The sequence below is a fragment of the Argiope bruennichi genome, chromosome 3 (assembly GCF_947563725.1).
Source record: "Argiope bruennichi chromosome 3, qqArgBrue1.1, whole genome shotgun sequence".
In the NCBI taxonomy this organism is placed as follows: domain Eukaryota; kingdom Metazoa; phylum Arthropoda; class Arachnida; order Araneae; family Araneidae; genus Argiope; species Argiope bruennichi.
Window position 1 is genome coordinate 27,236,672 of NC_079153.1, and position 16,523 is coordinate 27,253,194.

The window sequence follows — 16,523 nt, forward strand, 5'->3', positions numbered from 1 at the left end:
TACAGCTATGTATTATGTAAATCGTGCGGCTGATATTTATGCCAGAATAAAACTACTAATATGAAAAAAAAAAAACTTATTTTGAATTTTAAAATAGATGGCGCTATGATATGAAAATGAGTAGCTCATGCAATTCTTCATTAAAAACGGCACTTATGTAGATATAATAATATATGCTTTAAAATTAACCTGTATAAAGCATCAGGAATTTGTGGAATTATAAAGAAATTGCTGAAAAATCTTCCATTCTTGGTGCTATTATTATTAATGCAATAATAATTCACATTTTAAAATAAAAAATATATCCATTGTGTTTAGAAACCAACAATTATTATCCCGATTTTGAAACCAGGCAAAGCCCTTACTAAGCCTACGAAATATAGACCACTTTCATTCTTAGTAAAAATATTGAAAATATTATTTTGTTATAATGAAATGATTACTTAGACAACCTCACATATTCTTATTCTCTGTCAACTCGGTTTCAAACCCAAAATGTCTACACCTTATTAATTATTAAGAGCATTTCATTTCCATAACAGATTAAACACAGGAACTGTTTTGCTTGATATCTAAAATGCCATTGACTGTGACAATGTACATATTTGATCCTGAATTTATTTGTTAAAAGTTCTTGAATTTTAGATATTGATATTTGGAAGAACATTTAGTAAAAAAATAGTAATCTTCAATCACATATAAATAAAAAAAGGATTTATCATTTAAGTATGCATGAATTTAGAAATATTTTAAGACATTCTAATTAATTTTCAATGATATTGCAAGTGCTTTTATATAAAAAGCTTTCGAAATTCTTGAGATAAACTTAAAAAGAAAGCGTTTAAAAATAATTTAAATCCATCGCACTTCAAATATTTAATTTAAAAATAAATAAAAATAATCCTTAAAATCCAATCATTCTTTATCCAAATTCTAATAAAAACTGTTCTTTTTTTGTTGTGCTTAAAAATTTCATAAACTCACTAAAAATTTTTAATGAATTAGAAAAAGACACAATTTGTAAGCTATTTAATTCTTATATGTTATGACTTGACCATATGGTGAAAGCTTATAAGCCAGTTAACAACCACGCTAAACTAGCAATTGCTTTTGTATCGTGGTCATGTTACGAGGCTGCGAACCACAAGGTTCCAGGTTCTATCCTCGCTCAATCTAATTCACTACAACCATATCAGTAACACCAAAAAATGTTACAACCTAGGCCTCCTCAAAAGCCGAATAAATAATAATTAATTTTCAATTAGACAGATTTCGAAAAATAATTAATGATATTTTATTATTTAAAACGCTGAAATGATAAAAAATCGAATATCTCTCTTCCATTCTTTATAAGTATAACGCTTATAAGCTTTTCTCGTTATTTTTAATTCATTGAATTGAAGAATCTTCTGAATATTTTTTATGAATTTGTTCAAATTATTCTCACACTTTAAAATTATTTTTTGTTCGAGTGTGATATATTGATCTAATAATTAGAATTATTATTTAATTTCTAAGTTACTCATTAATTTCAAAATAAATTATGAATGGAATTTAAATTTGTGTATTTTAATCTCAGCCAAACAGCACATTTTTTATAGTTCAAGAGATCGTAAAATGAATCTAATTGGAAAATTATTGTAAAGAATAAATTTTTTCACATTTCTTTATTCAACAATTGGTGAAAAAATTGGGAATTTTAAATTTTATGTTACTCTATCTTTAACTCTATTAGTTACATTTAATAAAATTTTCTTGACGCATTATCATTTTAAATGAAAACATTTCACTTTTCTACGCGACTGGTAGGATAATGGATATTTAAATTTCATTATTAGGCAACTCGAAGACTGCGTGGAAGAAATGGTGCCCCAGGCTGATGGGTTTTATTAGATTCAGCATTTCAATGAATTATGATTTCTAAAAATAATAAAATTAGAAGCTTCATTCACAGAAGAATTGAACTTTTTTTTGTTTTAGATAGTTTTATGTGAAATTCTTTTTATAAATTGGTCGGGAATAGGGGGGAGGAAATTTAGATTTCAAATTTTTTCATTAAGTTATTTGTTGACTCAGAGTAAAAAATTAATTTTTACTTTATTTAAAGTAGATTTTTCTTTTAGATTGAAAAAAATATCTTTATCTCTAATGGCCTAGAAATTAGTTATTGGTCCATGAATAGAGTGGGTGTTATGGTTATTCCGTTTGAGTTGACAGAAATCTCCACTTTAAACGTAATAACCATTGTCAAAGGGATGATTTTTCAAATGAAAATAGTTATTTGTCTGTGAAGAAGTGCTGAACAAAGATCAATGTATAAACTCTGTGGATATTTCAAACAGATTAAATGAGGTTAAATGCATTTGTGACTGTATTATTAAAAACAAAAAAAAATCTAAGAAATGGGGTTATAAGCTATATAAAGCTGTCTAATTACTGAACTGAATAATTACTAATTATGTATCTGTAAATGAAAAAATGAGTAAAATAAATAGATGATCAAGCAGCGCAAACAATGTATTAAACACAAAAATAAAAGTAATTTCTTTTAACAAACACTATATTTGATTTCATTAAACAAAATCACTCGGTTGCATTTATATCCATTTTTTCTCTACTTTTTTGACGCACGAATAACATATGATTCAACTTCTAGAAAACTAGGAATCACCTCAGGGAACGTGAAATATTTCAAAATTTTTCATCCCTAAATAGCCTTTTCTTATAATGGACTGAATCGAATTAGTTACGCTGATGATAGCTGAAAAAGACGCATCTCTGAAAATGAGATACTTGAAGATACATTGCCAAATATAAACGCTGGAAAAAAAGTGCTTTTTTTTATCAGGAATTATTTTACCAAAGTGAATAGAAATTCCAAGATTAAATTGAATGGATATTTTTTATTAAAAAATAGAAGCATTTTTTTTCTACAGTGAAAAACAAGTATAATTTTTGCTAATCGCCATGTAAACGTAATCCATATAAACATGAAAATTCTTGAATGATCGATTTACCATAAAAATCCAAACAACAAAATGGATATGTAACTTATAATATGCACTATAAAGAACGGTTTAGTGGGGTTTATTGAATATTAACTAAATAATTTATTTTCTTATTGATTTAAATATATGCTGTAGAGAAAAAAATTATGTTCAGCATCATCTCTCCTTAAAACAAATACTATAGTAAATATTTCAAATATTTTAATTTGTTTTCTTCTTAGTTGTGTCTAGAAATATTTGATTAAATGTTGCAGTATTTTTTTTAAATATTGGTAATTTAATAGAAAAAAAACTAACCACCGGCTTTCTTAAAAATCATTCTGTTTTCCTCAGTATTGTTTAGAGAAATATGAGATTCTAAAATTGTTTGTTAATTATTTGAATTCAAAATAATGTTGGAGATGACAAAATATTCGATATAATAATAAAAATGAACTTAAAAATATTATTTATATAAATTTTTAAGAATATGCATTTTCTTAGATTTATATAGAGATGCAATCGAGTGAAAATATTGAATACTGTTTCCTCCGTCATATGACGTTTACATACTTGAATGTCGAAAAATACTTTAATCTTTATCTTTATTTAAAATAAAAATGAATTTGCGAGTGCTGCCTCTCTACAGATAAGATCATTTTACCAAGATCAAACGTGGAACTTACATAAGTTAAAGAGTGAAAATGTTTTAATAATTTTAATAAAAATTTTAATAAATTAAAAGTTAAGCTAAATTGCGAAGTTTTTTTACGGTAACTTCCCAAATAATTATTGCATAAAAATGAAATTTACATCGTTTGAAAATTAAAAAAATATGTATTTTTTAATGATATCAATACGATAGTGGTTCAATTTTTTATCCAATTTTTAAAATATTTTTTGCAAATTTCTTACAATGTTACTGTTCTAAAATTCAAGTCATTTCATTGTTTTACCAAATTTTTATTTCATTTCAGAGTAACAAAGATAAAAAAAAAGAATTAAGGGTTGTTCAAACTTCTTGTTCAAAATAGACAATGGGCATAAACTCGATTCGTCTACCTCATCTTAATCCTGCTTGAATGCACATACGTTGCGTTCTGTGAGCAGCGATAATGGTCTGTATTATAAAGCTTTTTGAACAACTTTTGCATCACGCTAAAAAGAGAAAATATATAATCTCAAAAGTACTTTTATATCATAAAAGTTTAAATTCTGCATTAACTTTTATTGTCCCAATAAAGTTGTTTTTAAACATAACTTTAACACTTGTCAAAGCACGCGAGTGAAAGATTTGATGAAACAATAAAAATGCTTTAAATTTGTTTTTTAACAGGAAAAATCATTGTTACTAACTGTTCTTTAAATTTTAAAATGGGGAAAATATTTTTAGTGCTATAATATAATTCAATGTAATTTTCGAAAAATGTTATATTTTTTTTTAATCATTAATTAATTATGTTTTTTAGGATTTTAGTTATGATTATGACTTCGAAATATTCCATCTTATAGATATTATGGTTAAATTAAGAAGATGTAGATCGAACATTCTCTCTACAGAGAGCTTTGAAAATATATCAACATATAAAGATTATCATTCGTTTTAATATGTTTAATAAAACTATATGCATTCTTTAAAGTTGCATATGCTGTATACGCATAGGTTAAGCATCTTTTTTCTAATTCTACTTTCTCTTAAACAACGAGTTATTTTCTTTATACTTTTTTTTTCTTTCTTAAAGGCGAAATTCATTCTGCAAATCCCTACGTTCTTTTGCAGTGGAAATAATGCACCTTAATTGGCAATTTGATTAAACCAGACTCGCGATACACATTTGTCAGAATGGGCAGATATATTTATTTTTCAAATAAGCATTTTCTGTAAAGCAGATTCAATCAATTCATTAGTTAAATTCTGAGCTCTCTAAGAAAGAAAACAATTAAAATCCACGATTGGACTTTGGTTCCATTAAATAAATGAGAAAGTTATAGAAAACGCAAATGCCTAATCTCATTAATTTCCGGAATTGTTTTTAGAGCAAATGGGACTAAAGATTTTGAATGATAAAATATATATATATATATATTCATCAGAGCTGATTTTCAATAGACAGATACAAAATTCATTGGGTTAATTTTTTCGTTTATATAATTCTGAAATGATTAATTAAAATTTAATAAATTGCATTTATTAAAAATTTTCCATTATTTTTATTTTTCATTCTTATCCAGAATTTTTATTGCTTCGTCAACTCTGCCTACTTTTAATATCTGATATCAATCATTGCGATCCATCGCATTACTTGATATATTTTTATCGATATTTTCTTAACCACAGATGCAAGTGAGTCAAATGAAAACAAGATAGACAAATGAATCCTGAAATATTATAAATTACTATATTTAGGACTAGCACTTTGAATGTATTTTGTACTTATCTACAATCTTTAATTTTAACAATAAGCTAAGAGAAATACATGCATTTCTGTGTGTATTATATTATTTCAGTAGTATCAATTCTATTATATTTATTACATTTATCAACTCAATTATAAATTACACTAATCGTATAAAATTAAATTTTCACAGGTCTTCGTGGAAATAATAAAGTATTTCTAAGTATTAGTATTGTCGATTTTAGAGAAAAGTTCACCTTTCGAAAGGAAATTAATACAGCACATTCTGCTTTGAACTAAGCAAGAGCATGCATCATAAAATAACATAAATGAAAAAAGGTGAAAGGGTGAAGGTAAAAAAAACTTGTGATATTGGCCATTGCGATCTTCAAACCTCGAAGATATTGAATATATAAGCTATCTAAATGTATGTGACAAGATAGATCGTTTGTTCGGGTCTTTATCCAAGCTGCGCTTATTGACAGAGTAAATGGTTGAACCCTTGGAAACCACTCTCCTCCCAAAGTTTTCTGTTAATCACAAATGATTTGTAATCCCCTCCTACGTCCCTAGAAGGGCAAGGAGGATGAATGTTGACGGTTATTAAAAGATCCAAACGGAGCTTTAAAAATGTATGTGAAAATATGCGTTATTATGCAACATCTTAATTTTTTTCTTCTTGTAATAATTTAACGAAAATATATTCCTTTATTTAATTTTTAATATGTAAATCAAGGATAAAACAGATAATGTAATAAAATTCTTGAAAAGCTATTTATTATTATTTGATGATTTTTTTTTTTTTTTTTTTTTTTTGCTTGTGTTATACACTTTTTTTTTCTTTGCTTATTTATAGAAACGTATATATTCAACGAAATATATGCGTTTAATTGTGATGAAATAAAGATATAATAAATTTCAAACAAACATAGATTTTAAAATTATTATATTATAGTATCCGTCAGATGAAATCTAACGTAGCCAGTTAATGAATAAATAATATTCCAATGTTATATAAAAAAATATAATTTTACTTCAGACAATGATTTTAATAAATCAATATATAAACACATTGTAGTCTTGATATTTAATAATTGAAAAAAAAAATATTCCCTGCAAATTCGTTTCAACAATTTTGAGGGCATCAGTCTTAGATTCATTTTTTGGAAAGAAACTAATTGCAAAATTCATAATAAAAAAGTCATAAAATCCAAGCTAGAATTCTTTTTAATTTCAAATTTTTCTTTTACTGTTTAAATCTAACGAAGAAAGATTTTGTTAATTTTAACTACAATTACGTTAGGAGCTAAGACATATTACAGTATCACGCCCAATTAAAAAATATATTAACTGAACAGCTAAGATTGCAATGGTATTTCAATGTCATTCGACCATTTAAAGAAGTTTCGAGTGCACAATTACCAGAAAAGGTGTGATGACATTAAATCAGGTCAAAATCAGATATTTAAAACTATTTTATTGAGGTAATCAGGAATATAATTATATATACAGAGAACCTTCGATTGAAATTAAAAACACAAAAGAATTTTCTTCTGACCCGCTGACCAAAGTTGATTAATTAAAATATTTATATCGAGTGAACCACAAAAAATATCGAAGTATTACTAACAATTTCCGGGTCATAAACATTGAAAAAAATTTTTTTACTAAAATTTCAGTATTTTAAACTGTACTTAACATCCTTAATGCACATGATATTTGGGTTAAAAACTTATATCTGGCAACAAATTTAACATTTTGACACAAAGCTTGACTTGTGTCTAGCTCAAATTTTTGCGGCAATGGTTACTATTGTTACTTTTGCGGCAATGCTGATTCTTTCTTTTATACAAAAATAACTTCTAAGCTTCTCGAAGCGAGCAGCCTTCATTTTTTCCGCTGGAAGGAAACAGCTCTTCACTTAAAAGTAATTAAGAGCATTAGAACGGCAGCGAGGATGTTAAAATTATGCCAGTTCATAATTCAGCCGAACTTACTTTCATATTAGCATGTTTTATATTTAAGTAATTAAAAGTTTCTCAGAAACTTCTAGTGCCTAATTTTAATGACATTCTAAACATTCCACAAAAGATTTTCCGCAAGCCACATTAAAAGCAGATGAACTTGGAAAAAATTTTTCTCGTCAAAGTTCTTCCAAGATTATTTGATGTCCTAAATATTTATACTTTACTAAATTTAAAGTAATTATTGCTAAAGATGTATATATTTATATTTTACTAAATTTAAAGTATTTATTGCTAAAGCTGTGTCGAAAAATAAGATTCACCAAACGTTTACTGTATGAAATGGCCAACGAAGAACATTCTCATAAAAGGAATGTGAATTCAACGTTTTTAATTTTCTTGTAGTATATATATATATATATATATATATATATATATATATATATATATATATATATATATATATATATATATATATATATATATATATATATATATATATATATACTGATGATTAAGCTATGTAGCTTAATACTAAAATATTATATACTAATCTAAAGCTCGAAATTTGAAAACATCTAACATTTGAAATGAGAGATCGTTTAAAAATTCTATTATTATAAACATGAAAATAGTTAGACAAGATGAATATGCGTAAAAAAGGCAGCATGCTCAATCAGAATTTGTACATTTTGAACCATTCTATCATTTCGTTTATCTAATATGTAATAAAAAATAATTTTGCACTAAATGTCTAGAAGTAAAATCGTTTTCAGGAACTGTACATGAAAAACTAATACACAAACTCTTGCCCTTTTTCCTAATAGATTTTAGATTAGACTCCTTTGTATGGACAAAGATGTCATAAGATGACTGGGAATACGTGTTTTCAAAACCATTTGTTTGGGGTTTTTTTTTTGGTATTTTCATAATAATCATAGTGGATTATAATGATATATATCGCAACCCATACTGATTTATTATTATATTCTTCACGGTGCTTTACGAATATTTTGGGGGTTTTAAAATGCAAGGGAAGTATTTCAACCACATTTTACCACCATTCTCTTCCTTAATTTAAGGCCCCACTCAAGAAAACGATGACAAAAACTTCCGAAATTCTAATTATAGATTTCCGAGTAGAAATTCCGAAATATCATTTGACAGATATGAAGCGCAATCATACCAATTGACATTGAATGCTCATTTCAATCTACGATACTACAAAAGTGAAGATAAAGAAATGAACAGTTTTTATATTCAGGAACCTTTGTTTCCCACTTCCATATTAAAAAGTTGTCTTACTTGTGAATAATGTTCCACTAAATACAATTAATATACACCTAATACACGCTCGGCTAAGATACATACCACGCCTTTGTCGCTCGGATAGCATGATTTTAATGTGATTAAGTTTATAAGCTGTAAATTGTGTCAAGCTATATAATCAATACAGACCTTCGGATCTAAAGTTGATTTATATCGCTATTTGTTGGATAATAGCTGTTCATAAAAAAATAAACGTTTTCAAAATTGTTTAATATCCTGCGTAAAAATTTCAATTGCTGAATAAAATTTGGAATTTTATTTATGATGCTTTTTGCATGAAACACCTTCACAGAACGTTAAAATTTTAAATTAGGCTTTACTACGAAACCATTTCCACGTTCACACAAATATTTACCAAGTTTCAATAAAAATTTCAAAATATTCTTAAAAGTCATATTACTGAAATAAACAGTCCTATTACATTTTATGACTATTCATTATTTTCGTTATCATTTCAAGAGTTCTAATAGTTAAGTTCTGATATTATTTTCTTAAATAAATAGTCCTATTACATTTTATGACTATTCATTATTTTCGTTATCATTTCAAGAGTTCTAATAGTTAAGTTCTGATATTATTTTCTTAAATGTAATAGGACTATTCATTTCAGTAATATGAATTTTAAGGATATTTTGAAATTTTTATTCAAATTTGCTAAATATTTGTGTGAACGTGGAAATGGTTTCGCAAAAAAGCCTAATTTAAAATTTTAACGTTCTGTGAAGGTGTTTCATGCAAAAAGCATTATAAATAAATGACTATTCATTATTTTCGTTATCATTTCATGATAGTTAAGTTCTGATATTTTTTTCTTAAAAATATTTATTGCTTTAATAATTCTTCATAAATATTTTAAATGTATTTTGTAAGAATATCTTTCATTGCTTTGATAGCTGGAACTTCACGTACATGCATGTGTCTTAAGTCAAATGTAAAAGAATGTATAAAATTGTAAATAAATCTTTATTTAATCATTAAATTGATTATCTGTTATAGGTAAAATATCCCTCTTCTTCAAGTTGTCGATCACTTCCCATTTTGTATTCTTGTATTGTAGATCATTTTTTTCTGCTTTTTTTCAGTTAGATATTTTTCAGATATGAAAGTAATAAAATATTCTTAGGCGATAAAGAAATTATTTGTTTATCTGTATTCAATTTTATAACTGTGATTTGCTAGAATAAGAATTTTTTCCATAAGAATCCCCAAAGAAGAAGAAGTAAATAATAGCGTGTAATCATGTCTTCTTTTCTTTTTCTTCACCGCTAGATCTGCTCCACATGAGAAAGTAGTTACCAACGCACCAGCAGACCCGCACCACTTCGTTGAAAGAATCTCCATCTTTCGTTTTCGTATCTTTAGACAGAAAAAGAAATTCCCCAGGGAAAAGCTTATGACAAGAAATAAGTTTGGGGAAAGAAAGAAAATAGCCCATTCATCAAGAAATATATGGACATTCTATTCATCTGCATCGTTAATCAAATTTTATTTTTTTATTCTATAAGTAATGCATTTATGGCGTTCTGGAGCGAAAAGTATTTAAGTATCGGATGTATCACCTACTGGAGAAAAATTACCATATCAATTACAATTACTTATAGAATATTCTATTCTTAACTGAACTCTATATTTTCTTATTATTTTTCAACTCAAAATTTATTTCCCTGTCTGGGCAGGGCAACTTATGAAATGCCTCTACCTTTATATAAAAGCGATAGTTCAAAAACGCAACGCAAAAGGATGGATTTTGGTAGTAGGTTGTTTTTATATCAATATTGTAATTTTATATCATATTTTGGAAAAAATGAATAAATGAGAAGTCATTTCTGTCCATCCATAAATTTGTTTGTAAATAAAATCCATGTTCGGAAACAAGATGGATGAAAGAATTTTACTCTTCTTATTCTCCCTACAGAATTATAAATGTAAATTTAAATCAATTTAGTGATAGGTTTAAATATATGCTTGCCTTCTATTTGATAAATAATGATAGAAAGGTTTTGAAAAAAAAAAAAAAACAAATAACGAATGCAACAGAGAAATAACTGTAACAACTAAACGAATATGGCAAAATAATAAATGCAAAAAATAAGGAAAATTAATAAGGTAAAACCAATAACTGTAAGAAATTAGATACTATGGTTGCAAGATTATTGACAAAATAAATAATCACTAAAAAAAGTAAGAGAAGGGAGAAACGTCAACAAGCTCGATAAATTTTATTTTCTATGAATTCTTGGCATTTCGGATGTAAGTTGTTTTCAGATTCTGAAAACAATTGGCTAATGGTTATAGAAACAAAAACTTTCTCATTCATCTTCACAGTAATGAGAACTTTACGAAAACCATGACCATATTATATTCGTATTCGAGAAATTTGAGAGGAGAATATATCCGATTTAAATGATTTGAGCCGGCGTCCTGGCATAGGGGTAGCGCGTCTTCCCCGTGTTCTGGGCGTCCCGGGTTCGAGTCCCCGTTTGGGCATGGTTGTTCTTCTGTTGTTCTATCTGTGAGATGCGTGAATGTGCCCTCCTGTAAAAAGGGGTTGTGCAAGCGAATGAATGATGCGTGAGTGGCAAAGTCGTACTCTTGGCCCTAGTTGGCGCTGCTATAAAAATTAAGAGACGTTCCCCTCAGGCTTAAATCGCTGCCTTCGTAACAGTGGGCTTGTCAGTGGCAAGTGCCATAAGAAACAAACAAACAAATGATTTGATTTGATTTTTGATTTAACCCTGATTTAAATCCAACACAGATGAAGAATCAATGTTTTCTTTCTAATTTATTAAGTTCTTTTTACTTAAGTACAGCAACAAGACATGATAAAAAAATAATAAAATTTTTAAAAAAAGTTATCTACAAGATAATGCTTTCTGTTAAAAACGCACAAATGGATGAACAACGGAAACGCAATCAAAGCCTTCTTAGATTTATTTTTCCCTCCTTTCTACAGAGACCATTCATAGAGAGTTAATTGGCACCAGAGATAATCGAATGGAAAAAGACAAGATAGTTTTGATAACACAGGGTGTTGTTCTCCAAACATTGTTGTGTTATATAAACCTATTACACGTCCTTGGCCTTCAATGAACTTATTTCTGGAGACTAAGTATGTGAGCTCAAAGGCTCTTAGATCCATTAGAACCGAGCATTTGTTGATGTATTTATTTCTCTCTCTCCCTTGCATATATATATATAAGAAGATTATAAAAAAACTATCCCGATATCTGAGACCATAGATATCACGTCTTTCACAAGAAAGGAATCAAATTTCTATTTCGAGGTATGCGCTGAAGAATCATATGAAAAACAACAGTTAAGCTCTAACAGTTACGGTTACAATGGAATATTTCAGAATTCTCAAATTGCAATTGTTCTTAATAGCAGAAAACAATAAAAAGCGTTTGAATGGTATCAGCAGTACGAAAATGACCAACGATAGTTAAAATGGAATGAGACAATAGAGCGTGTGCTGGACTGTTCGGGTTGAACGGCTGTGAACCGTGGTAGCACGTGGTAGCCCACACTGTAATACGTACCAAATCTGTAAATATGTACAATAGAACCTATATTTTACCCTAGACACCGTTTCGTAGTGAGTTCTTTCAGAGGATGGACACCTTCGCTCACACACACACACACACACACACATATATATATATATATATATATATATATATGGCCAATCTAGATGTCTCCTCTGAATGATCGTAGCACAATAATGTTTCCGGATACTTTTCTGTATCTTTACTACTTTCTTGTATATGAAGAAAAAATTGAACTAAATATATTAACAAGTTTCCATGTTACAGACGTCCCTGAGTCCAAAATGCGCATTTTTAGAATTATGTCTGTCTGTCGCTTTGTTTCTGTCAGGACGTAATTATTCAAAAATACTTTGAGACATACGGTTGAAATTTTTATTGTTCTTTTTTATTACATTTTTAATCCAATCCTTTCAATTTAAACTTGTCTGTCTATCCGTCCGAGTGCTATGGACAGAATAACTATAAAATGTACAGAACCAGACAGAGAAAATTTTAGTATTCAGTTTTAGCATCGAAGATCCGTAGTAAATTTTGAATGAAATTCGTGCTGACGGCCTATCGATCCGCATATTCTCGTACATGTAAATGCATCAAATAAAAACGCAACGACGACATTGATAAATGAAATTTGGTATGTAATTTCATTAAAATTGTATTTCGATAACAACATCAATTAGAGAGCAAAATGTTATTGAAATTGCATACTTAATTTTCTTCACAGTGCTGTGAAGGACGAAACTCGCATGTGTGGAAGATGCATTAAGTTTATAAAAATTATATATCTGTACGCTATTATTCCTTTAAATTCATGAAAAATTTTATTAAAATCTTTATTTTATTCTATCGAAAATTCAATTTATGTTATTTTCAACTTTTTATGCGCTTAAATGACTCATTTTGAAAAGTTTTTGATTTTTCTTATTTAATTTATATTGGAAGAATTATTTAAAATTGATATAAATAAGTTAACATTTATAACAATATTGAAGTGAATGGTATTTTTATGTTCAATTAAAAATGATTAACTGAGAGACATAAGAAAATGAGTGTAATGCCTTCAATGACCATATTGCCTTCAAAAAGATATTCTGAGATATTTTAAATCTGAAAATGAAAACCAACATTGAAAACAAGCGACAGAACGCAGTTGTTACTAATAAGCACAACCATCTCATTATTATTTTAATGAATATATTTCAGGACCATATTTTCCTTTCCAGATGAAAAGTTAGGCCCTTTCTCATCTGACACTTCAATAACCATTTTCAGAAGATGAATACACTTAATATTTTATAATTCTTTAACAACTTTGAAACTAAATCGTATATTTTGATTAATTAGATTTTTTGGGATAAAAGTGATGTAATAAATATTTTTTCTTCACCAAAAAAACAACACCAGGGAAATTAAATTTTTGGCCGAATAACATTATAAAATTCTGGACACAGGGGTAGGAGTGAAGTATTTGTACAGCATTTCACTTTCTTTTTCTTGTTTGAAGCATACATCATCGAAGTATATTTGAAATTCATTTTTAAAGGAAAAGTTTCATTCATTTAATTGAATTTGAAACTCTTGCTTTCTATATTGCCTTTTGCATGCGAAATATTTCTCATCATTTTTTTGACATAGCTCCCAATTATAACTATGCTAGACAAGGTATCTGACTCCATTTGTGTCTATTTGTTCTAAAAAAAGCAAAAGAAGTCATATTTTACGTCTGAAAGTTTTGGAATTCTTATATTCAATTACCATAAACTTTTTTAGGATACTTAACTCTAATTAATAATTATTGATTCCTTATTATTCTAAAACTTTATGATAAATGACAATTTCTGTTTTTCCATTTGACACATGTTAATGCGATAAAATCTAACAAACTTCTCAAGTAACTAAAATCACAATAGGGCGAAAAACTGAAATAAAAAAAGACAGACGATATGCCAACTCGACGTATTAAAATATTTGTTAGTATTTAAATATGAGACAAAATCAGATGAAATATTGAAAGAAATTACAACAATTTGGAAAGATAGTGCTTAATTATTGCAAGTGCACTTTAAAATTTTTGCTTTTTCTCTACATATTAAAAATAAAATAAAAGTGTCTAAAAGAAGGAACATAACACAGGTATTAGCAGAAGCATACCAATGATGCACGTGGTTAAACAGTGAAATAGTTTTAATAAAATGGAACATATAAAATATGGACAAATAAAATCGAAAATATAAAAGAGTTATTTTAAAATTAACTTTGATATTGGTTAAAAATAGCAAAACAACAAAATGAATGTCAATAGAAAGTTTTATGTTTTGAATTTGATGATGGAGTAAAAATATTTTTGTGTAATGATTTTTAGAAGTTATGGCAGATAAACATAATAATTTCTTTTCACCCTGTTTAGAGGATTGTAGAAGCATTTTAAGAGCACCGATATTTTTTCTATATGCTAAGAAACAAGTTCTTTAAAATATGTTAATGAGTGCGGAATTGTATATAATAATTCTTTGTATATATATATTAAAACTCAGTAGAAATTATCTCTTCTTTTGCTATCTCGTACTCAATTAGTTGTAGACTGCATGTCCTTAGGCCAGGATAGCCTGGTTGGTAGGGCGCCGGATTCGCGTCAATTTGGTTGCGAATTCGAACCCCGCCGGCCGAAGATTCCCCTCGGGCGTGCTGGCTGACTCGCGTATAAATCTGTCGTGATCACAAAATCCTCCATGTCGAAAGTAATACCACTGGAGGTACTGGATCAGATTTGATTGTTCTGTGATTCAGGTCTAAATTACGATCAGTGGATGAGTTTAGGAAATGCGTGAATGAAATTCGTCCGTAAAAAGGGTTTTGATGTGTGTGTAGCTAAGTCGTTCTCTTGGCCCTAGATGGCGCTGCTGTAAAAAAACAGAGACGTGCCCTTGGTTTAAACCACAAATGATTTCTTAAAGTCAGTGGGCTTGTCTAGGCAAAAGCCATTAGAAACAATAACAATATGCAAGTTAGCTCATTTTGTACTTTTTTTTTTTCTAAAATAATAGTTATCAGTTACTTTCCTATATAATACCTTCACTTATCTAAGAAAAACCATTTGCTAAATAATTTTAATATCATGTTATTACTCTAATCACCTGTTATATCCGGAGGTTAAGACCTTCAATTCAAGAACTCAGTGACACGCCCTTCAAATCGCCAATCGTATTTAGTGCCGTAGTGGAATGAAGAAAACTTAGTATCCATTTGGATTTCTACCTTCGCCCATTAGGGTCCTAAATGATAATTTCGACTGAAGATCATATATAAAATTTCTTTAATCTTATAATATTTATTGATTCCATAAATTTTATTTGTATTACTAAAGAATTTTTATACATTCTATATTATTGAATTATTTTATTATGGAATATGTTAAAACATTCTATATTACTAAAGAATGTTTAAATAACTTTAGTTTTCGTATTGACAGTAAAATAAATAGTAGAGGCAACAGATGTTTCTTCACGCTGTAAACTATTATGTTTGATATTAAGAAAAAAATTATCTATTATATAAAATGTTTGAAGTATATGAAAATGCATATTGCCAAATGGCTATTTTTTTTCTCCTTCGGGCATTAAATTTGAAATGTATTCGCAATTGTGTGATTAGCAGGATTCTTTTTAATTGAATACTGTGTTTCCAATTGAAACAAAAAATGACAGAAATCTTAATCTCGTTCATTCCTCCAGTAATGCTCATCAGAAACGAATGTTCATAAAAAATTTCATTCATTTTTTATAATAGGAGAAAAATCTTTTCCACCACTGGCAATATTCATTTTTCTAAGAATTTATTCGCTCTATTGTCTTATAATGTGATGTCTGATGTGAATATTTTTTAATAAGTGTACGATTGACCAACTTATTTTATACAAAATTAAGGAGTTTTTAAAACTCATATCCCGATGTCGACACCCTTAATAAAATGGAATTAATTGCAGAATTATTAAAAATACAGGATATGGTTTTTAAAAACTGGCGGTACTGAGAGACCTCTGTAGCTCGAACTATCAGCCGCGAAACCACAAAATTTTGTACGGGAACTATTGACAACATGGGAAAAAAGAATCGGCGAAAAAAATAATAGTTCAAAGAGTTGCCGATAGGCTGAATGTGGCGCTTTTGATCTAAATTTTAAATTTAAAATAACAATAAAATTTTCGATTTACACGATAAAATTTTAAAAAGCTACAGTAAACAGATAAATGAATAGCAAATAATTAATTTTTCCACAAATGTGCTTTATTCGAAAAAATAACTT